A 24,426-nucleotide genomic window follows, 5' to 3' on the forward strand; every position below is an offset into this window, starting at 1 on the left:
CAGTCAGGAAAAATAATGACAGGCTGGTTCAAAATGCATAATTCATTGAGGCGGAGATTCTCCAATGTGATAATCTCATTTCATTTCTTCACATATGATCAAGAATTCCAAGATTATTTTTATTTTATTTTGTCTTAACAACCACCTATTCCTTTCTCACATTCCATATACCTAAGGTGTTGCTCTAAAGTGTGTGCAGAAGCCAGTTGATTTTAAAATTCCATCTCTTATTTTCTTGAGGAGCAAGTATTATTTGTTTTTATTGTACATCCAAGAAAACAGAGGATCTTATGACAAATAACAAAGCCATGACTGCTTGGTGGCACAAGCCTGTACTCCCTTGAACCTAGGAGTTTGAGACCAGTCTGGGAAACATGGCAAGACCTCATCTCTACAAAAAATTTTCAAAAAGTTAGCCGAGCATGATGATGTGTGCCTGTAGTCCCAGTGACTTAGGAGTCCCAGCTGAGGTGGGACGATCACTTGAGCCCTGAAGATCGAAGCTGCAGTGAGCTGAGACTGTGCCACTGCACTCTAGCCTGGGTGACAGAGTGAGACCCTGTCTTAAAAAACAAAAACAAAGCCACACAATGAGTCAGTGCAGAGAAATTATTAGATTGAAGGACTGCCAATAGCTTGGTTTGGGATGAATGTTGAGGATACTATGAATAAGAGTAAATGCTCTGCAATTTGACTTGAGCAGGCACTCTGCATGTGAGTTGGGGGTTGGTTAGGGATTGACTCCAAGTGAAGCTCTAGGGCAGGAAATAACTCTACCAGTTGGTACTATGAATGAACTTGAAGCTCACAAACATACAATGAACCTTTTTCTTCTTTAGTTCCTCCTATAACCAAGGACTAGGAGTCAGGATTGCTTCTGCCCCATTTCTTTTATCTGTGACCCTCAGCTCCTTCTCTGGAGCTACCTTTAGTGACCATTTTATCCTAATCTCATTGGTATAAATGTAGTGAGGGTGAGAAATAGCCTGATTTGCATCCTGTTGGTGTAAATTCCTACTTCTCTCTCCAGACTACTTCACAAGGTGTGAAGCCGGAAACTTACACAATTTGGGCGGAGTTGAGGGAGTGGGGAGGGGGATGCTCTTTAAGAAAAAGAATAAAAAATTATATATGCAAAATTACATATAAATTGAATAATTATTTAGAGCAAGGAAAGAAATCACAACAGGTTGCTGAAGGCTTGGAAATTTGGGACTTCTAAAATATCTTTACAAGACATGCTTACATAGAAACACTTCCTTATTGTAATCTGGCTTTTGTTTTGCACAGACAACATTCTACAAGTCCTAGCCACTCCTAGCACTCACAGGGATCTGTGCAAGTGAGGAACCTGAAGCTTAGACTCCATCAGCTTCCTCGTTCAACCAGAGGTGGTATCACTGATTAAGGCTGTAGGAAGATGGCTTGGATAAAAGTCCTGGTTTGCCAGAACAGTCTTGGGTTATGCCTGTTGCTCTTGTCTACATTTTAATAATTCCCTTTCTAAAAACAGTCTGTTTGCACGATAAATGATGTGGTCACCTATTTATGTTGGTCCCCTCTGTGACCACACAAGCTGGGGCCAGACGAGGAGTTTCAGTTATAATTTTAGTACCCTCACTGGCTTTCTGCCCCAGCTGGGTCTGGTAGAATCTATTTCTCAATCTTAAAGTAGGGATAATCATATTGACCTACTTACAGTGGGTTGCAAGAATGTTCTGTTCTGCTGTGCTTTTCTGTCTTCTTTAAAGGTATTGTGTTGGTATCATATAAATTAGACTTTTAAAAAAACCAGTCATTGGTGTGTACAGCGCCTGTCATTTAGAGAGGCAAGAATCTGTAAGTAATACCATCTAATCCAGTAAATGTAGTCCTCTCTGTTATGCTTTCATGAAGATCCACCCATCTTCTCAAACAACCTGCAGGGTGGAACAGCAGGACATTCAGGCCTGGTTAAAAAGATCTTCTGGCTACCTGTCCTTGGGTTGCTGATTGCATCTGAATGTGATGGTGGAGCTAAGGAAGTGTATCTGGGCAATAACTTGCCCTTGGTGGTCACACTGTGTCAGTTCATCACTATAAGAGAAAGGCAGAAAAGCTAAGCAGAAAAGCTCCACCCCACGAGAAGCTGGTTTGCATGGCTAGACCGGTGAGGATGTCAAGACAGCTCTATTGTGGGTTGGCTGCTGGATCCAACTCCACCACTTCTGAGCCTTTGAGTTATAACATCAAGCACAAACAACCAGGCTTATTTTCCCTGCCAAAGTCACATGCAATGTCGAGTTCATCATAAAAAAATTAAAGTTTAAAAGGCAGCTTCCTCTGAGTGCTGCTTTGGGCACATAAACAGTGGCGTGGTTAAATGCCACTCTGTGTTTAAGGTAATTATACATCAGTCCTGGAATGTGGTGATGTGAAAGCCCCATTGCAGCAAACAAAGTTGATTCTATCAGCAAACTCTGGCAAATCAGCTGGCCTGGATGCTTCTCCCTGAATTCACTACTTCCTACTTGAGAACGGTCTCTGGGAACATCAGAACTTGAAGACAACTGTGGTGCACTGCCTGGCACTCTAAGGCTGGTGCCAGCTTGCAACCAATGATATGTCTGCAGCATGGCTTGGGGACCTTGGCCCATAACAGCTTGCAGTGAGAGAGCCCTTGGAAACAGCCGAGGCCCATAGGAGTGTCAGTGGTTTGGGTCTGTGCATCGCCATGTCTTACCAGGTCCTGCCGGGGCTGGACTGCCACTGCTCACCAAGCCAAAGACATCCCTCCAGAGAAAGGCTGGTGGAGTGGGCAAGACTTCTTGGGAAAGGTGATGTTCCTAGGGGTCAAGAGATGGTAGTTTTTGGCTGCTAGCTCTAAAAGCACTGTGGTAATGGGCCCAAGCAAATGTCTGACTGGTGTAGTCTAACTTTGTTCTACATAAAAGGACACAGGGGCCCATTTATCCTTTTCCACTTTGGAATCATACCTTTCTCGGTGAGGACTCAGTCATCACCCCTCTCTCCTTCATTCTGGTGCCCAATCCCCAGCCATGCACCAAATCAGTGGAATTTTCCTTGTGGTTCTGGGGAATCTTTTCCCTTCATCCCTACAGAACTTCCTTCATGAGTTACTGCTGGCAGCTGTATTTGTGCTAATTAGCTGCCCTTGATGGATTTATTTCATCCAGTTGTAAATTCTAGAGGAGACATTCCCAGGCCAATTTAAAAGTAGAATTCACAGACCAAGCTAAGTGGAAATCAGGTTTGGATGACCTCCACAGAGCAAGTCAAGCCAATTCCCATGGCACTTAAGCACAGCATTTCCCAGGGTGGTAAGTCAAAGTAGTAGAAGGACAGACCTGGAAGAAATCTCACGTAGACCTTTAGTTTAGTCACCTCATTTTACAAACAAGGCACTTGGGGTTTATAAAGGTGAATTAACTTGTCCTATCTCACAGCTATTTGCTGGTCACCTCTGAAAGTAAAAAGGTATGGGTGGCTCTGTAGACTACAGGGGAATTACCCAGTTGCCTTCTGCGACACCTTGAACACAGCTGTCATAAGGAAGGGCCTTGTCTGTTATTCTCAAGTTCATTTTTCTTTTCAACTTCTCACTTTTTTTTTTCTCATGGAGTAATATTATACCCCTAAAGAAAACACATGGAATCCAGCTGTTGAGATATTTCCGATATTCCAAAGGGCATACAAAGTAGCTGACCTCATTTTGGTAGGTACCATGGACCAGCTGCTAGAAGGCACAAAACTCCCTAAACATCTGGATTGAGCTGGTCCTAGGTTCCAGTTATACACTGTCCACTAGCAAAAAGCCTTTATGTTCTTAGTGTGGAGTAGTCTACGGTTTCTCATCTGTCTCTGGTACTTTCAGAGTCATCGGGGAAGGTTCTGTGAGGTGGTGGTGTAGGAAGGTTTGTTTTAGGTATTTGGGAAGAAATCTTTTTGGTCATATTTATGACAATTCTTCCAAAGGGTAACTATTTGTTTACGTGCTGACCTCGGATCTGTTAGAGGTGAAAGCCAAGACCTTTCTTCTTCTTTTCCTTTCCTCTTTTTTTTCCCTTTATCCTCCTCCTCTTTCATACCTTAAAGCCCAGCTATGCTATTTAACTTAATAAACAGACATCCACAGAAGTCTTTGTGTGATACTGTACCCATTGGGCACTTGTTGAACTCTGGCCTCCTGCACATGTATTAAAAATAAGTGTTTCTTCATATTGTTCAGCTTCTGTATAGATACTATGTATATTCATGTTTTCATATAAATACAAGAAGACTTGCGCTTTACTGAATCAAGACCAGGACATTTTTGTATAAAACTTCTGTCATGAAAAACTTCTGTTATGTGCAGAGCAGTAATTTTGAAATACTGCCAAAAACACAGTTGAGGGAATTCTAAATCACCCAATGATTGATTATACTTTTTGTCTTACAACAAATTATTTGAAATTCTTTAAACATATGGAAACCAAGAATCATCTGAACTTCTTTATTATTACATCTATAATATATGTAATTATATATTATATATAAAATATATATAATAATATATATTCACCATCAGATGAAACTGTCAATTCTTCATAGAAATACATTTATAATTGTATTATAATAATTTACTGAATGCAAGGGATTAAAATAATTTCTATTTCAATTGAATGATTCTGAAAGCAAATCATAAGTAATCATTTTCGTACCCAAACCTGTTTCTCCTATAGATTCCTCATTTTAGCCAGGGGCTACTCCATCTACCCAACAACTGAACCTAGAAAACTGGGAGTCACTGTTGATACCTCTCAGCCCTCAGCCTTCACATTCAACCTATCACCAAGTCCTGTTATTTCACTTCAAAAATATATTTTGACTCTGCCTATTTCCCTCCTATCTCCGTTTACTCCAGGCTTCCCAAGCCACCATCATTTCTTTGCTGGACCACTCATCAGTAGTCTTGCAACAGGTCTCGCTCCTGCCATACTTGTTTCTCTCCAGTCTGTTCTGCTCAAAGCAACCAGAATGACCTTTTAAATAATATGAGCAAGCTATGCTCTTGTCTCCAACTTCCTTCACATAATTCTAGGTCTCTTGCAGCTTTTCCGTTGGCTCCCTATACTCTAGTTGCCTTAGACTTCTTTTGGTATTGAAAATGATCTGAAACATTTCCTTCCTCTCCCTCCTCTGAACCCTGCCCTAGACACTGACTAGTTTCTTTTCATCCTTGGGTCTTAACAAAATGTCAATCCTCAGAAAAGTTTTACACTCAGACCAATGCAAGTAATGCAGTGTACCCGGAGAATGTAATTGTTATTCTCACAGATAACACATGGTTCTTCTCTTTCAAAACCCTCACTGCAATCTGCATTAGTATATATGATATATAATTCCATATATATAATGCCTAACTTCACTCATAGACTGTAAGCTCCCTGAGGGCAGATATCACATATGTGCTGGCTCAGTGCAGGCATATAATAAATTTTCTTTAAATACTTGTGAGTAAATGGATCATTATTGCCATGCATTTGTATATTGCATGTTTTATTTTAAAGTGCATTAGTGTTCTAATACCCCTAAATTCATGCACATATTGACCAGATGATTTTATCCCCCTTCTACAGACAGTGAAACAGGTTTAAAGAAGAAAAATAAGTTAGGAAAGGTGGTTTAAGGTCCTTGAGTTCAGAGCTGCCTAATTCATAGAAAATAATAATAATTATAATGATTAAAATTTATTGTTCTCTTATTATATGCCAAGAGTGTTCCAATAACATTAACTCATTTAATCCCTTCAAAAACCCTACGAGGTAGGTAGCATTATAATCACCCTTTCCTTACAGATAAGGAAATGGAGGTACAAACTAGTTAGGTAACTTGCCCAAGGTCTCAAACATATATGCACAGCAATATATCATATTAAATATATGTTGCATAATAGACCCACATTCATGTTCATTATCTCACTGACAAGCAATTCTAACATACTGAGATTTTCTCAACCAGGTTTTCCATTATGAGCAACATTGCATCTGGAAGAATGATTTCTGGTTCCTCTTGGTCATCATTCCCTGTCTTCCCTCTACTACTCCAGCCCTTTTGCTCTCTCTGCCTTCTCTCTTACTTTTTCTTCTCTTCCCCCTACTCCCTGCTGTTCAGTAGTAAAATCTCTGACAGAGCTACTTTTTTTGCCAGGCTATCATATACAAGGTCAGTGTTCCCACATTCCAAAGGTAGGTAAAAATGTGTGTAGAGAGCAGGGAATTCTGCCAGAACAATGACTCACTGTGTTACATGCAAAACGGTTCAATAATAGGTCACTGCCTTAGCAAGAGCAACACTGCCTGTCCCTATGGAAAACAAGGGGACTACCACATGGCACTCCTGATGCTTTATAGAAGATTCGTATGACAATTGGGAAAGCCATACCCATCATAAACCATATACTGGCTTTTTGTTTCATGAGCATATGAGGTGAGTTTCAAAAAGGGAAGTGTATAAAATGCAGTTCTTGACATGTAATGTCACACATATTCATAGTAAGCATGCACACAAAGTCACCTCTAGGTTACTCAGCTAATTACATAGGTGGTAGAATATCTGGCTCCTTTGCTTCTCCAAGTGGCTTGTTTACCTGTTTGTTTTTTGGCTCATATTCCTGTTCATTAGAACTTCCATTAGCAGAAATACAGGACTATGGTGGAACTGGATGGGCTTCTTCCTGTCTTGTTTTCTTCCAGGCTCAGCCTAGAATGCCTAAAAGTGACTGGAACCTCCTCTCATGCATCAGTTCCCTTGAGCCTGTGTTCTTCACCACCCCAGCCCAGTAAACCCCACCTTAGGATCAGCCCCACAACCAGCTTCCTTCACCAGCATAACAGTGCTGCTGAGGAGGAAAACAGGAGCAGCCCTTGCAGATTGGGACTCTCAGACATTCACGATCTTCAGACTCACCTGATCTTGAAGACAGCCTCACAGCTATGTGGCTTATCCTCAGCTCCCTTTACCATTCCCCTCCACAACTGTCCCAAACCCTTTAATCTAGTCTAAGCCAGTAGTTCTCAACCTGGGCAACCCATTACAGTCATTCCAGGATCTGTTAAAAATCCCAGTGCCTAGGCTGCATTTTAGAACACTTAAATGGTATTCACTGGCACTGGATCCAAGCATCAGTACTTTTTAAAAGCTCCCTAGATAACCCCGGTAAGTGTACAGCCGAGGATTACAGCCATTACTTTAAGCTAATGACATCACCTCCCACTTCATCAGAAAATGGAAGGCTGTAAAGTACAGACATCTCAACTTCCTATCCTCTCATCCGCCTTTCTACATCTACCCTCAACCTGCTGTCCTTCCCTCAGTCTTAGCGATTGGTATGTCCCTCTTTCTATTTCAGGATAACACTTCAAACTATGGCCTTTATACCCATATCTTCCAAGATCTTCCAGGACTTGCTTTTATCTCTAATCTCTTCCTTTCAACTGGATCTTTCCTTTCAGATTATAAGCAAGCTTAAGTCTCCTGAATCTTTAGAAAGGTATTTTTGGAACTCATCACCTCTACCTGTGTCTCTAGTTCCACATGTAACTACTTCCCACTTAATTCTTTGTACTCTGGTTATATTCTCCCTGGAATACTACGCCTTCTTAGCTGAACTAATCTTTTATAACTTGACTCAGTTGCTACATCCTCCATGAAATGTTTCTAGAATTCACTGGGTGGATCATGACCCTTGTGTACATTATTTTCAAGTGAGGTTCTTCCTTTGATTTTCCCCTCCTCTCCTTTCAAACATCAGCTCCTTGAGGGCAGGAACCATGTCATTTTCACCTTTGTTACAGCAGTACCTGGCTCACCATATGCTTGTCGAAGTGAATATAAAACAATTTCCACCTAGCTTCTTGGGCAGGATGATGTGGTCTAACTGGCTGTAAGTGATTTTCATTTCTGCAGGCCCCTGTGCTTTTATTTCCATGGATAACTGCTATAGAAGTTACCTGGGGCAATTCTTGGGACATTATTTGGGATTTTATATTATGCCACAGAATAATGTCATGTTTACTTGCTTAGGATGAATTTATAAACAAGTCTAATATATGAATCTTCTCATTAGCATCTCCATATTTCTAAGGCCATTGCTCTGACAATAATGATTAGTAATAGTCAGAAGAAATAAGAATCAACAATGTGGCTTGTCTCTTACATACAGTTTTAGAAATTAAAATTCATATCCTAACACAGTCTGCTTTATTTTAGAATCCAATACCATTTCTTTGCAGCTGGGCAGTGCTGACCTACCTCTGCAGAGCAGCTAGAACAGGCTGGGCCACTACACTGAGCTTTTAGTGGCAGCAGCTGCTAAAAGTTTTTGTTTCCTTTTATTTTCCTCTTAGACTCTCCTTTAAAAGTACAGTACAGGTTACTCCTCAGTCATATTCTAAATGCTTAGCCCCTTCTGTAGAGTAGTCAAATCCCTACTCTGCCTGATTGATTAACTGAGTAAATCTAAGAAACTCCTCAACCTTATGACCTCTCTTTCTGCCAAGTTTTGTAAAACTCATAGACTGCATGTATTCATAAGCACAAGAAAACACCTGTGAGCAATTAACCACAGACCCTTGATTTAGAGGCATTGGAAATATGCTGATGGTTTTAGATTGTTGTCACAGGTCTATAATTACGTGAGACCACAACCAAATCATCCCAGCAGTCCAATTACAGGAAGGGTCATTCTTTCAACTACAACATGATGCTGCTTCTAAAAATAATTCTGCCTGAGATCCAGAAAAAAGCATTCTTTAAGAGGGTGCTGCTTTAAAGGAATCATACATGGGAGTTTGAAGGTGGTAGTGCCTCAGGACATTTATCTGAAATGTGTATATAACCAATACATGAGGAAAAGAGACCACAAAAACCAATTAAAAATTCACTGGATTGAAAATCCTGTTTAAAATTATCCACCCAGAAAATATTGCATATAACTCTCTGTTTCTGTTTAGCCTAGAAACAATAACCACAGAGTTAATAAACCAAATCTGCAACCAATAGTGTGACCGGTGAAAATGTAAGAATCTATCTTTTAGAGTAGACAGTCCACTGTAGAATTATGAAACAAAAAGATAATCTTTTTTTTTTTTTGTAAGATTGAATTCTCATTCTACAGTGTATGTTACCCTGTATTCTATGTGACTAGAATATTTAAGCCTTGCAACATTGAAGAAAAGTCACCTATTTCCAGAATCAGGCAACAAAACAAAACAAACCAAAAAAACAAAAAACAACCAACCCAAAGTTCCTAGAAAAAAAGAGTTCTTAACCAAGCGCAGATGTGCTTCATGAGGTATGAGAATCCCCAGAATTCTTGAACATTTTGTGTGCATGTGTATTTTTTCAGGGCAGAAGAGTGGGAAGTGCCTGTAGCTGCACTGTCCTATGTAATGATCACTACTGCATGTGGCTATTGAGTGTTTGATATGTGGTAGCTTCAACTGAGGTGTGCGGTACATGTGATATTCACACTGGATTTTGAGCTATAGTGATAAAAAGTATATAAAATATCTCATTAATAATTATTGTATTAATATTGAAATAATATTTGTATTTGGCTAAAATAAAATATATTGTTAATATTAATTTCATCTATATATTTTTACTTTAAAAAATATGGCTACTAAAAAAACTAAAATTACGTATGTAGCTCACATTATATTTCTCTTGGATGGTACTGGGTCTACGGCTTCCATCAGTTTTTCAAAGGGCCCTTTTTCTTAGAGCAAAGAGGGACTTGTTAAGATGTGAATGCTCATCTTTCAGGCTGCATATGCTGTCTCAGTGGGCCTTGACTCAAGCCCGGTGCTGGGGAGCTGTGATGCTGGCAAAACTGTCCTTGGATTACATTTGGAGTTGTGCTGCCTGGGAAACCTCTAACATTGCTAGTGTTTTCAGATACACATTGACCCATTCATTACTTTACCACTCACACAGACTCCATAACATCCCTCCCCCCTGATTTAGAAGTACACATATCCCCAAATCTGCTCAATCTGTCTTCTTGGATTCTTCACCTACAAATTGAACATATTAGCACCTCTTACCCCAATACTGCTCCATCTCTTGCATTTTCTATCTGGGTCACAGGCATCTTTGAATTCCTCCTCTCCTTATTCCCTCACCACACCCACACATGCAAACAATCATTAAGACCCATCAGTCTCTTGAATATACCTGTTTGTGTTTCTTTGTCACCACTGCCTAGATTATTGTCATAACCTCCTAACTTGCCTCTCTTTCTCCACATTGTCTTTCTCACAGCTGTTACAGTTCATTTTAAAATCGTGAATCTGATCATATTACTCTCTGGTTCAAAGATTAAATTAGAAACTCCTCATTTTGGCCAAAAAGTCCTCCATAAACTGTCTCAATTCTGGTTTCATCTCCACTCTCCTTCCCATATACATTCCAGCCACACCAGGGTTTTCTTTCATGCCTCCAAGCCATTGCACCTGTGTGTCCCTTTGCCTGAATTCCTTTTCCTCTCCTTTGCTTTCAAACCCCACATTATCACTAGCTCAACTATAACTACTTTTGGACTCTCACAGCACTCTATCCCCATTATGGCACATATCTATCATGTTATATTGAATTTATTTGATTGTGACTTTTTGTCCTTGCTGCCTAGTGCTGAGAACTGGTAGGAGTTTATTTAATATCCAGAGAAATTCCAAGTAGTCTTGTTTGTGCAGATCTTTCAAAAGTACAGTTCTCCAACTTTATAAGTTAGAGACTAAAGGCTCCTTAGAGGTCTTCTAGTCTGCCCTCTCATTCCATGATGAGCAAATTGAGACCTACAGAGGTTGAGTCATCACTTAGTGAGTGCCTGCTATCTCATTTCATCTTCATAATGACCTTTGAAGTAGGCATTTCTACTAATACCCATTTTACAGAAGTGAAAAATGAGGCCTCAGTGAATGTAAGCAATTTAGGCCCAAGGTCATGTAGCTGGTTACATGGAAAGATAAAATTAGAATTCAGGTCTTCTTATAGTTGGCCTAGGCATCTTTCCCTTGTCTCACATTGCTGTTTACAATTTGCAGCATTCCCTGAGTTATTCAGCAGAAGCAACGATAATGTATTGTATACAAATAGATGAAGTGTTTCCATAGAAAGAACCATATTATGATAATGAGCCTGGTTTTATCCTTTGCTCTGTGAATTACTAGTTACTCTAGTCTCATCTAGAGTTGACTAAATGGAGAGATTTAAATTACCTGTATTTATTGTTAATATAAAATAAGGATGGATATAAACACAAAATTAGATATATGAAAGGATTAAGTGCACTATATTATTTCAATTTGCAGATGTTTAGGCATTTCTTCTGAAAATATTTTGTTATGAAAATAATTGGTGTTCATTATGGAATAATAGAAAACTATAAAAATAAATAGAAGAAAAAGATCACCTCAAGATTACTATTAACATGTGATATAATTCTTCCTGGTTTTCTCTATGCAGTTTTTGTTTGACATATTTGTGATCATATGACATTTTTCTGCCACTATTTTTCTTTTCATTTTATATCATGACATAAGCATTCCCCCATTATCACTATGCAATCTTCATTAGCACAACGTTTCATGGCTACATAATAGTCCATCAGCTACTCGCGGCATAATGCTTGGAGTTGTTTGATAAAGTGACATATAAAGGCACAAAATCCAGCAAGTTGGTAGTACGACAGTATTAACAGCTCAAAAGGACCTTAGAGATCTCTAGTGCTGTGCTTATCCAAGTGTGGGCCCCAGACTAATAGCATGTGTATCACCTGGAAGCTTGTTAGAAATGCAGACTCTTGTGCACTACCCTAGTCCTACTGAATTCAAATCTGTGTCTTAGTAAGATCCTTGGGTGATTTGTGGACACAGTAAAGTCTAAGAGGAAATGAGAAAAAACAGTGATTCTCAATCTTGACTGTACTTTAGGAAGATCTTCAAAATTTTAATGTCCAGGTTACACCCCAGACTAAATAAATCAGAATCTCTAGAGGTGGGATCCATGCACCACTCTTTTTTAAAGCAGCCCTGGTTATTTCAATGTGTTCAAGAGCCATAGAAGAAGAAACAGAATCCCTACCTCAAACTGATTAGATGATGTTTATACAGCCACTCTCCTTAGTGCCAGAATCCTTTCTACTAGGAAGAACTCTGAATTTCTATGGGAAGTTCTGGTAAGATAAGACCCTACAATACTTCTAAGGAAATTTAAGTTAAGAAATTTCTTTATATTTCCCATTTGTGTTTTCCTTTCTGCTCTTCCTCTCCATTTTTCCTCTCTCCAAAGAGATTCCTGGCTTGACACTCTCTGGAGATCCTGCTTGGAAACCACAAAACCTGGTTTTCCTGTATCGCAGAGCCAAGAAGCAATAGAAAGACTACTCGATTTCTTCTCAATAATTGTATTTGTTCTGGCACATTCTCCTGCTTGCAAGACCCACATCCAATTTCTCTTATGCCTGTATTTAAGCAAGTCAGGGGATTTGGAAACTTTGCTTCTGTCTACACAATGGCACAACCATAGGTTGAAAGAAAAGTCAAAGTCATAGCCATCAGTTGTTTTTCTAATTTTCTTTTCCATCAGTTGACCACTGAAAAAACAAACACCCAAGTCAACTTGGAATGCTTTGTTCTCCAAGTCCTGCAGAATGTTTAACAATTTCTAATCCTGGGACCTGGGGAAGATACACTTTTTTAAAACTGAGAGTTATAGTATTATTTCCCTTTTCTACACAAAATAGGACCATACCACATAATCTGAATATTTTGACTTATGTAGAGAATTTTATGACAGAACCCTAAGAATCTGGCATTAGACTTGATCAATTAAAAGTGGTTTTTAAAATTCTTTGACCTTTAAACTCAGTTGTAGAAATGTTAGGAGTCCTGGTTCTAATCTCCTCCCATTTTTAACCCCTTCAATTTTTCCTTTGGTTTCTAATAATCGTTTTTATTTAAAATATATTTTAAACATTTTATTCTAAGTAGAATAAAAAAAATTAAACAGATGTTTAGCTAATAATGACCAACCAAATACAAGCATTTATCTCTTTTTCTGTTTGACAGTCACCAAAGATTGCAGTTTTTTTTTAAAAAAGGGATAAAAAAGTAGGATGGGAGTTATCGGCTTATGAGAGATTTGAGAATTTTCTAGAAGATAGGAGTGGTTGGAGGAATGATGACCTGGAGAAAGGAGGCTGTGGTGTTTATTTACTGACCTCCCTCCCCCATGGGTCTATAGGTCGAGGGCTGCCCTGGGACTGAGCCTGTGCCTAGGTCAAGAGAGGTAGGATTCCCAGTTGAAGGACGAGTCAGCGCTTGTACAGAACTGTCCACCACAACTGCAGATGAAACTAGAGGCGGACTGCAGGCACGTGATGCTCGCACCAGAGATGACTCTATAGCCACATACAGCCAGATGCAGAAGAGCTCAATCTTCTTGACATGACATTCCGGCTTAAAAACTTTCAGTGCTTTCTCTGCTGACTGAGCAGGGTAGAGGAATGGGCTTCAGACTCTTCAGGCCCTGAAACTTTGTGTGTATGTGCATATTTTGGATGAGAAGATCCATAATGTTCATCACATTTTCAAAAGGGTACATGTTAAGTGTTTAAGAACCACAAACACAAAACCCTAATCCTTAACATGACAGGTGAGGCCCTACACAATCCAGACTAAGCAACCTCTCTTGAGCCGCATCTCCTGCCAGTCGGCTCTCCCCCATCTTCCCCTACTCAGTGAACGTTAAATTCCAGCCACAGAACTTCTCATCCCATCTCAAACATGCTATAAGCTCTTTAATCTCTCTCTGATTGAACACATGCCTTTCTCTCTGCCAGGAATGTTGCTCCTCCTTTGCCACTTCCTCTGCCCCTTCTCTGCCTGGTGAATTTGCTTTTATCCTTTAAGACTCAGCAATAACATCACCTCTGTGGCCCCCTCCCTCCTTCCCGATGGCTCTCCTCAACCATTTCCTGAGCAATCCATACACCAATGTCTGTGGAATTCACCCTTTGGTATAGACATCGTTTGCTCATGTACTGCTCTCTTCCACTTGTCTGTGAATTCTTGAAAGCACAGACCATGCCCCTCACCACTCCAAACCATAACTTGGAACATAACAGACGATAATAATATTGATGCAACCAGTGAGGAATGAATTACTCCATTTATTAGTTTGGCCAATTGTCTCTTGGATCTTACAGAGAACCTGACCCTGGGAGACTGGGATATTCATAACTAGGTTTCCTGTTCAGGTTGTTAGAATCTGTCCTGGTTTAAATGTACAGTTCGGATTCCTATACATCTTTTAAGAACCACTGTGAAAAAAGAATAATCAGAGAACAAGAAAGGATACTTGCAATTAAAAATGTAATTGATGACATAAAAAATTTAATAGGAGGTTTGGAAGATAGAGTTGGAAAAAATCTCCCAGAAAGTAGAGAAGCCGCCCTCCAAGGCTGGTGCGCATGCCTTCCTTGTAACATGTAGGACATTCCTTCTCACCAGTGCATTTATTTGTCACCCTGCATTGTAGTAGCCATTTTATGGATCCCTAATTCCCAATACATAGGCTGGGCTTCCTTGGAGCAGGGACTGTCTCTTCCTCCCCATCACCTATCCCGTGTACTAACGTACATGTGTATTGAAAGAATGAATGACAAATGTGTATGAAGGAGTGAAGGCAAACTTCAGTTGGGCTGGGGGTTGAGAGGAAGCTTTGCTGAGGTTGGAGGAAAAGGTGAATGAGGGTAAATCCCTGGAGAACACAAGGAAAAGGTGAATGAGGGTAAATCCCTGGGGAACATTAGGGAAGATCCAGGCTAGGGGGAGTAGACAGGTTCACAGCTACCGCAAGCATAGCTGAACAGGGAAAGGGTGACTGGGCAGATGCGAGGGGTTGAACCACCAAGAAAAATCCTGACAGAAGGAAGGGGAGGTGGAAGGTCACTCAGGATTTCATCTTTCCTTGGGAATGACTTCATGCCAGGCACTGTGTTAAGGACTTTCCAAGTATTATCTTAAGCGCCACAAAACCCCATAAAGTTGTAATTACTACCACAGCCATTTTCTAGGTGATAAGGATAGGTGTACAAATGAATAAGTATCTGACCTCAGATTCTAGAGCTGGTGGTCATGGAACCAGGATTTAAGGGAAAAGTCTGATTATGTCTGTGTTGTTTTTATCACCAGGCTACTCTCTCTGGCAAAGGAACCCAAGCCGAGCCTCTCATATTTTATTCCACTTTGCCTAGGTCGGCAGTCCTGGGTGCCCAGAGCACTCTCTGCAGATCACAGCTCATAGGCTCCTAGCTGGGGATTGCACAGCTCTCTCTCCCAGATCACCGCAGTCTCCTTTTCCCAGAAAAAGCTGTGTGGGAGAGAGTAAATAGCTGGGTTTGGGGAATAATGGTTTTCTTCTGTTTTGTGTTACTGGATCTGATGCACAGAAAACTGCCCAGAGCCTCAAATAATTACAGTAAGACGACTCCGCTTCCTTCACGTGGCCACAGCAGACAGGCAGGAGCCCAGACACACTGCAAAGCGAGTGCTGTGACTATGAGATGGGAAAAGGCAGGAACCCAGAATCAGGGATTTCTGACGGAACCGCAACCGCAAGCACAGCGTGGCACTCGGCAGAAACCGGGAAAGGGGCCCCACCCGGAAGGCCAGCGACTTGTTTCATTTTAAAGTCACTTAATAAAAAGCCCATTTAGACATATAATTAAGCAGAGGAAATGGCAAGTTTTAAGATGATTCATGTAGTGCAGTACCATCTGTGTTAGGACAAAAAACCCAACAAAGCGTTCAGACGGGAAGACCATCCACTTCCTGCTGCCAGCCATCATCCCTGAGGAGCAAGTGATATAGGGGAGGGAGGGAGACCTTGGCTTTACCTGTATTTTCGGAAATACTACTCACATGGCAATCATGTATTATTGGATGATGAAAAATGGTCAAATAAATTTGAGAAAGAAAACAATATGAAACTTGAACCTGGTCATTTCTTTGTCAGTCAACATTAGAATTAGCACCTCAGTGACAGGGCCAATTCTTTTTTTGGTCTTCATGACCATACCCATTTGCCCCCTCAGTTTTAAACTGGATACACAATAATACACTTTCCACCATAAGGTACCAAATATTGATAGTTTCATAGTGTGAGTCAGAAGAGACGGAAGAAGTTGTCTGATCCTGCATGTGCATGGATGAAGAAAGAGTAGTCACCCCCTGCTTCCATTCTCCCACTGTCCCCCACAGCAGCATGATGGCCAGTGATAAGGGTCAAGTTGGCTGGCTTAAGGAATACGTAGAAACCTGGTAAAGCACCGTTTTGGATGTGTCTGTGAGGGTGTTTCCAGAGGAGTTTAGCATGTGGGCCTGAGTGGAGTAGTGGGGGAAGACCCACCCTCAGTGTGGGCAGGCGCCATTCAATCTACTGGGGGGCCCGGACAGAACAAACACAGAAAAGAATGTGCAGACCTGTCTGCTGGAGCTGGGATACACCCTTTCTCTCCTGTTCTTGGACAACAATTCCAGGCTTGCCAGCCTTTGGTCTGGAGAACTTACCCCAGCCCCATCCTCACCTCAGGTTCTCAGTCTTTTGGCCTCAGACTGAGCATTACACCTTTGGCTTCCCTGGTTCTGAGGCCTTAGGACTTGGGCTGAGCCACGCTAGGTCAGCATTCCTGAGCATCCCAGAGTCTCCAACTCGCATATGGTGTGTCATGGACTTCCTAGCCTCCATAATTGCATGAGCCAATTCCCCTAATAAATCCCCTCTCATATCTCTCCCTATATTTATCCTATTGACTCTGTCACTCTGGAGGACCCCAACTAATACATGCGGCCTCCCTGCTTTTCAGCATTCATTTCAGATACTCAATCCTAGAGCTATTGGGATAGAAATAATTAATGTACTGAGCCCAGGAGAGCCAGGGTCACCTAGGTATTATCCCAGGGTCAGAGCATCATTAAGACAGAGGTGATGGGAGAGGGCTGGGGACTAGAGATTGTTCCTTGGAAAGGGCCTGCAGAGTGCCCAGCAGATGTGTACATATATGCATGTGTATGTGAGGATGTGCATGTGTCTCACATATGTGTGTGCATGTGCATATTTGTATGTGTGACTCTGTATATACATTTATATACGTGCTTATTGTACGTATGGCTGTGCCTGTGTATTTCTGAATGTTTGTCCATGTGTGTTACTGGCTGTGTGTGAGTTGGTGAGTGTGACTATATTTGTGTGGAATGGATCATTCTTTCCCCCAGCCAGAAGGCCAAGGAGATGCTACCAAGTGCTTAAAGACTTGATGTCACATTCTTGACTACCCCCACCCCCCTAGAACTTCCTGGCATCTCACTGTGATGCACAGGCATGGCAAAGGATAATCCTTACCTTACCCTGGAGAGAACACACTTTCTCTAGCCTCTGGAAACTAACCCATCGTACTTCTGGCTGCATTATCAATTTTCAATTAAGATACCAATTTCTCTGACCCTCTGAAGACAACAGCATGGAGCCTGGGTAATAAAGTGGAGTGGGTTCAGTGTATCCAGCCTCAGCAGTAGGAAGGACACAAGTTCTGGGACTCAGGGGTACAGCTCTGCCTGGTCTGACTACTTGAATTCCCTTTACAGATGAATAAAGTGGTATTTTGTGACTCTAGTTGCCTTCTCTTTCAACAGATCTCAAAATGTATAGCCCACATCCTGTTACCAACCTTTGCACATACCATTTCCAATGATAGAAAGAGTCATATTCCAGATCCAATAGAAAGTTAATCCTGTATAGTCTTGATCTGCTGGGTGCCATTTCTGCAGATGGGGGCATGACACCTCCCTGAAGTGCCTTTTAAGGTATATATTCTCTCTCAGCATTTTCATGAGGGACATTCAAGTAGAACATACATCTTTTGGGGTAAGACATAAGCAACATAATTATAGAGACTCCAAATACTTCAGGTATAGAGACATTGAGAAAGAATGATTTCTTTCCCTTACTTGATGTGACAAAAGCCTGCCTATTCAAACCCATCCTAAAATTGGAATAATATAATGCCAATATATGTTAAGAAACCTGCAGAGCAGTAAATAGCATAAAAAAATAATGACTATGTAACAAATTAGATGGGTGGTCAGGCGGGGGTGGAGATACACGGAACTTCATGAAGTAAAGGTGTGGTTTTGGTTGGTTTCTGTTTTGTTTTACCCCTCATGTATCTTGAGATCACAGCTCATACAGGCCATTACACTTCAAGGATATGATCTCAGGACTGGAATATATTCACTTGCCAATATTAAGAGTAAGCAGTGCTCTCTTTGGTAGCACATATACTAAAATTGAAATGATATAGAGATTAGCATGGCCCCTGAGGAGGTTGGGAGTACAGAGATGTGGAGAGGGCCTGGAAGAGTATAAAGGTGGAAAATGAACTCTTGGAGTAGTTAGTATTCCCAGGACAAGAAGATAGACAAGGAGGATGAAAAGAATATGGCACACTTCATAGTTTCCAGTTGACGTTGTCCTACCCAAGGGATGCTCCTTGGCGTCTGGTGGAAGAAATACAATGGGCCATAGAACTTACTCTTCATCTCTTCCCATTCTCTTAAGGTCTTAGCATTTATTCCCCCATCTTATCATTAGATTTTTTTAGTGATTCTTTTTCTTTCTGGCCCAATTATATCCAATGATTTCCATAAAACATGATGATTTTAATAGTATTTTAGTAAGAATTTTCCTTCTTGCTATGAATTCCTTCAAGTAATAATCTTGAAAGCACACTAATAATAATAATGATAATAATCTGGAAAAGTACAGTTTCCAGTTCAAGTAAGTAGCATTCCAAGTGATTGCTCAATGCCTTACTCCAAAGCAATTCCTTCCAACCCACCACAAGGCCAGAGCTCACTCTGGAATGTACTGTATCTTACACATCTTGGAATCCCTGGTGCTTTTCACACAATGGGTGTTCAAAACTGTGGAACTATACTGTGAACTGCTGGAAAAAGCTTCCTCCCAGACCTGCACCATCACACACATGCAGGACATTCTGCCCCCGCCCAGCAATCTAGCGATCTCTCACTACTGCGAGTAGTAATGAAAGCTTCCTGACCAAATGACAAAGCCAGTGGCTCTTCTGAACTGCTCCATTTTCCATTATGCTCAGGATAGTTGGCATCTGTCTTCTCACTGCTCTGATACTCACTCACTCCCTCACCTTCCCCTGCTCCTCACTCCATGTATTTCACCTTAGGGACTTTTTTTTTTTTTTTTTTTTTTAATCACAAGAGAAATTACCACGGAAGGCAGGACATCTTATGGCAAATATTGTACATCAAATATGTTGAAAATTAATCATTTTTTAGTGCTTCTGTGCCTGTCACCATGTGACTTAGTTGTTTTCTAAGTATGATTTTATTTAACGCTTGAAGAAGCCCTAAGAGGATGTTATTTTCCTTATTTGAGAACTTGGAAAACTGAGGCTCAGAGATAGTAAGCACTTCAGTCCAGATTACATAACTAGTGACTGGCAGTCTTGGTTTCTCAACCCAGTGAGCAGTTCAATGCCAAGGCCCTTGCTCCACTGTCTCCCAGGAGAACATTTTTACCTTAGGGAAGGATGAAAAAATATCTGACATATTATAATTTTGTTCTATTTTTTCTAACCATCTCTAGTATCAAGGGAAAAAGTTTTTCATTATGTGTTTTTCCTTTTTATAAAAGTAATATTTGTTCACTGAAAACCATTTAAGAAATACAGAGAAGCAAAAAGAAGAAAAAAAAGTCACTTGTAATCCACCACTCAGATGGTGGTACATATCTGAAAGTTGGTACAGCTCTTTGATGATATTTTTGATTGAAACATTTTTTATGGGTTCATGTTATATAAAGAGTTAAAACTGGAAACATGGTTTTTATGCCACTTGTCTTAGTCCATTCAGGCAGTTATAACACAGTTTCATAAACGATGTGGCTTATAAACCATAGAAATTTATTTCTTATAGTTCTGGGCACTGGGAAGTCTAAGATCAAGGTGCTGGCATATTCAGTGTCTGGTGAGGGCTGGAGCTCTGGTTCATAGATGGTAGCTTCTTACTGTGTCCACATGTGGCGGAAGAGCTAGCTGGCTCTCTGGAGTCTTTTATAAGGGCACTAATCTCATTCATGCAGGCACGACTTAATCACTTCCTAAAAACCCCATCTCCTAAAACCTTGAGAGTTAGGATTTCAACACATGAATTTTGAGGTGACGCAAATATTTAGACCATAGCACCAACAAATGATTCCACAGCAATCAATTGTATAACTATACCATAATTTCACCAGTACCACATGGTTAGCATGAAGTTTTGTTTCTTTGTAAGAATATTAATGATATTGGGATAAACATCTCTGTAATTATCTCTGTACGTTCTAATATTTTATGAAAGGGAAGAAATATTTTATAAGTGTTAAAAAACTGTTAGCCCAGATGTATGAAAGTGAAAAAGAAACAAAAACTTTGCTCTAGATCAGTAGTTGACAGGCTTTTCTTGTAAAGGGGCAGGTAGTAAATATCTTAGGCTTTGTGGGCCATATGGTCTCTGTCGAAACTACTCCGCTCTGCCATCATAGCACAAAAGCAGTCATAGACAATCCATAAATGAATCAGCATGGCCGTGTTTCAACAAAATTTTATTTATAGACCCTGAAATGTGATTCTCATATAATTTTTATGTGTCATAAAACGGTCTTCTTCTTTTGATTTTTTTCTAATCATTTAGAAATGTGAAAACTACCTTTAGTCTGTGTGCCATACAAAAGCAAGTGACTGGCCCTTTCTTGCTCCAAATCATCCATTCATCCTTAGAGACCTAAGTCTATGACTGTTTCTAGCCACAAAGTTACAGAATTGTGAGAGTTCTCTTTCCAACCCTTCCTTCTCCTGGATTTACACACACACACATACAGGGACATATACTCCTGATTACCCCAAAGTCCTGCCCTAGTAAGCTGGCCACCCTCTCCCAAAGTTCCATAAGTTCAAATATTACTTCTATTTTGTTTAATTCTATTTCTTGGAGCATCTGATTATCTGAATGAATAAATTCACATTAAAGAGTGATTAGTAGGGATCAACTCTCCCTTTGATAATTTCCATTTAAAAGAACATGCACCAGTGAGGCTAACGGAATGCTGAGGAAAACATTTTTGAGTGGCTGGTTACCTAGCTCTTCATTTAGGAAGTTGATTGTGGTATTATAAGGCTTGCCGAGAAGGCTAAGATGATTTATCTACTGATGCTTACAATCAGGGAGGCAGAACAATTGTGGTACAAGAAAAAATAAAAATTCAAATCAGAGGCTATTAACTGCCAAGAAAATGATAAAGAAATTAGATAACTAAATTATGATAAGGACAAAAATAATTGCTCAATGTTACCAAGCCTAGGCAGTCAGGGACATTTGTCTGCGTGTTGGTAGACATAGGACCTTGCCTTCTTCCCCTTATGGATAATGACTTCACAATATCCTCAGGGTCTTAAGCCTTTGATCCAGTCGAGGTCACTACTTCATGGTTTTACTTGTGCATAAATAGTAAAAAGAAAAATAAAATTTAAACAATTGAGCTTAGAGGGAGTTCTTGAGCCATTTACTAAATTTCTAGAGATTTGTAAAGCTCCAAACAAATGCATTCATGAGTCCTTTAGCACATGACTGAACCTGGAAGTTTCACCACTAACTCCAAGGTAACCCTTGGACAGGCAAAGAGAAATAGGGCAATGGAGGGTTGATGTGAAAGCATTTCCTGCAAAGGTATCCTCTCACCAGGTAGACAAAGAAAGATAAGTTACCCAGACTGAAGTTGCAAGAGTCTTTTTTCCTGAAAATCACATCCTAAACCCCTGGGACAGTAAAACTCTTCACTGAGGTCTCGTAGAAAGGTGGTCTTGAGAAACTAAAACAAGCTTTGACCTAGGAGCTGCCAGCCAGCAGGTTTTCTCTTGTGGCAGTGTTTGCCTGCCATCCATCCAACCCTGACCAGAGGCTTCAAAAGCTGGAGCTCAACTCTACCCAAAGCACATGGGACGCTGGGGGATAGGTCTGCCCATGAAATGCCAGGAAATCCCAGAGCTAGGAGAGGTAGCTTAAAGGTCAACATCTGGGCATCAGGGTGCTGCTTAAAGCAAGTGGTGAAAAACACATCTTACCTCTATGTTCTAAAAATTGCCCCCCAAATATCTTTGTCTTTAATCATCCAATTTTCATTTCAAAGCCAAGCGCTAATAGGATATTAAAATAATATGCACATTACTAACCCAGGCTATTGGCAACTGCTGCTTGCTGCAAGCCCTTGACATTGCCTCCCTGTATCTAACCATGGTTCTGCTTAGTCTGGCTTCCTGCCTTTGGCAATGGGTTTGATGGTTCAGAGAAAGGCAAATTGCCTAGTTAATTAAAATCTGTACTTTTAAAACATTTTTTCTCTTATATTGCCAGCCGAAGTTAAATGAGTACAACTTTCTTTTGAAAAGGCCAAAAATAAATTCTGGGCTTAAACATTGTAGATGAAATTGCTGCCTTAAATTCTAAGTTGCAGAAAAATAAAGGCTTATCATGAAAATTGTTATTTAGCTGTATCTGTGGGGGTGTGTGCACAAAGCAATTATTAACCTCCTTTATAAATGGGTATGTCAGGAACTTTGAAGGAAGACCTAGAGTTTGGTGGCCAAATGCCAGTGTGTGTTCAATATTCACAGTGAACTCTTCTCCCTCTGGTAGTTGTAATTCTACGTCCGTTTCTAGCCTTTCTCACCTTGGTTATAGCACTCTGCTAGGGTCACAGGGATTTCCAAAATCAACTGCAAGGGAGTATTCTGAATTCCTGTTGATAAATAAATTATGTCCCAATTACAGGCGCTTTTCTGAAATGTTACTCAATGAAGAAAAAAAAGTGAAGCTCCTGAGCTCAGCATATCTTATTTTGCTATCGACTGTATTTCTGTGTCTGTGTTCAAGTAACTAACTCCCTTTGGCAACTCCAAGGAGAGCTTCAGGTAAACAAGTCAAACTGTCTTCTTGTTTATGCCTTTTTTGGAGAAAAAGTGAGAGTGCTATAATTTAAAAAAATTAGAACAGTAACAATGTCATCTTGAATTTACAAAGTGCAGGAGTTGTCAGATCTGTGATTTCAAGTCTTCCAACAACTCTTTTTGGGTAGGAGTAGTCAGGAGTCTGTGTGGTGGTTGAAGCCCAGGTTGGCCACCGGGAGCTAAAATAGAGGCCAGGACTCCTGACTCCCTGTCCAGATTCTGAGGACCCAGGAGCCTCCACGGGTACACTCAGAGGCCACACTAGATGTAGAAAGAACCAGGCACAGAGAAGTCAGAGGGTCTCAAAGGTATTTGTTTCAGCATTTAACAAGGAATTTTACCTGGGAGGTGATTTTCATTCAGAACCTGGCTACAAAGCTTGAAGAAAAAAGAGCCAACACAACTAAGGAAGCCTGTGCCTGCCTTAGAAAGGCAATGAGAAGTCTGTTTATGTCTTTTGCCCACTTTTTAATGAGGTTAATTGCTTTTTGCTTGTTCAATTGTTTAGGTTTCTTATGAATTCTAGATATTAGACCTTTGTTGGATATATAGCTTGCAAATATTTTCTCCCATTTCATAGGTTGTCTGTTTACTCTGTTGATTGTTTCTTTTGTTGTGCAAAAGTTCTTCAGTTTAATTGGGCCCTACTTGCCAATTTTTGTTTTTGTTGCAATCGCTTTCGAGAACTTAGTCATAAAATTCTATCCCAAGGCCAATGTCCAGAATGGTGTTTCCTAAGTTTTCTTCTGGAATTCTTGTAGTTTGTGGTCTTATGTTTAAATCTTTAATCCATCTTGAGTTAATTTTTGTATATGGTGAAAGGGAGGGGTTCAGTTTCATTCTTCTGCATGTGGATAGCCAGTTATCCCAGCACCATTTATTGACTAAGGAGTCCTTTTCCCATTGCTTATTTCTGTCAACTTTGTTGAAGATCAGGTGACATATAAACAGTGAACAAACATGAAAAAATGCTCAATATCATAATAATCAGAGAACTGCAAATCAAAACCACAATGAAATACCATCTCACACCAGTCAGAATGGCTATTATGTAAAAAAAAAAAAAAAAAAAGACAAATACCGGCAAGGCTGCTGAGAAAAGTGAATGCTTATACACTGCTGGTGGGAACGTAAATTAGTCCAGCCACTGTGGAAAGCAGTTTGGAGATTTCTTAAAGAACTTAAAACAGAGCTACAGTTGACCCAGGAATACCATTACTGGGTATTCATCTGAGAGAAAATAAATCATTTTACCAAAAAGATACATGCACATGTGTGTTCAGCACTATGCACAATAGCAA

The 24,426-nt window shown here is 40.3% G+C and overlaps 1 protein-coding gene and 1 long non-coding RNA gene across 2 annotated transcripts in view; one reads left to right on the forward strand and one right to left on the reverse strand.

Annotated features, from left to right (window-relative positions):
* Window positions 1-24,426, reverse strand: part of FRMD6 (FERM domain containing 6) — a 257,129-nt gene that overhangs the window by 107,942 nt on the left and 124,761 nt on the right. The gene's annotated exons all lie outside the window — the stretch shown is intronic.
* Window positions 23,308-24,426, forward strand: part of LOC105553608 — a 55,737-nt gene continuing 54,618 nt past the window's right edge. Inside the window, exon 1 of the long non-coding RNA XR_001008181.1 lies at window positions 23,308-23,433. This is a non-coding gene — a long non-coding RNA (uncharacterized LOC105553608). The remainder of the gene's footprint in view (window positions 23,434-24,426) is intronic.

This window comes from Mandrillus leucophaeus, unplaced genomic scaffold, assembly GCF_000951045.1.
Source record: "Mandrillus leucophaeus isolate KB7577 unplaced genomic scaffold, Mleu.le_1.0 Scaffold60, whole genome shotgun sequence".
NCBI classification, from domain to species: domain Eukaryota; kingdom Metazoa; phylum Chordata; class Mammalia; order Primates; family Cercopithecidae; genus Mandrillus; species Mandrillus leucophaeus.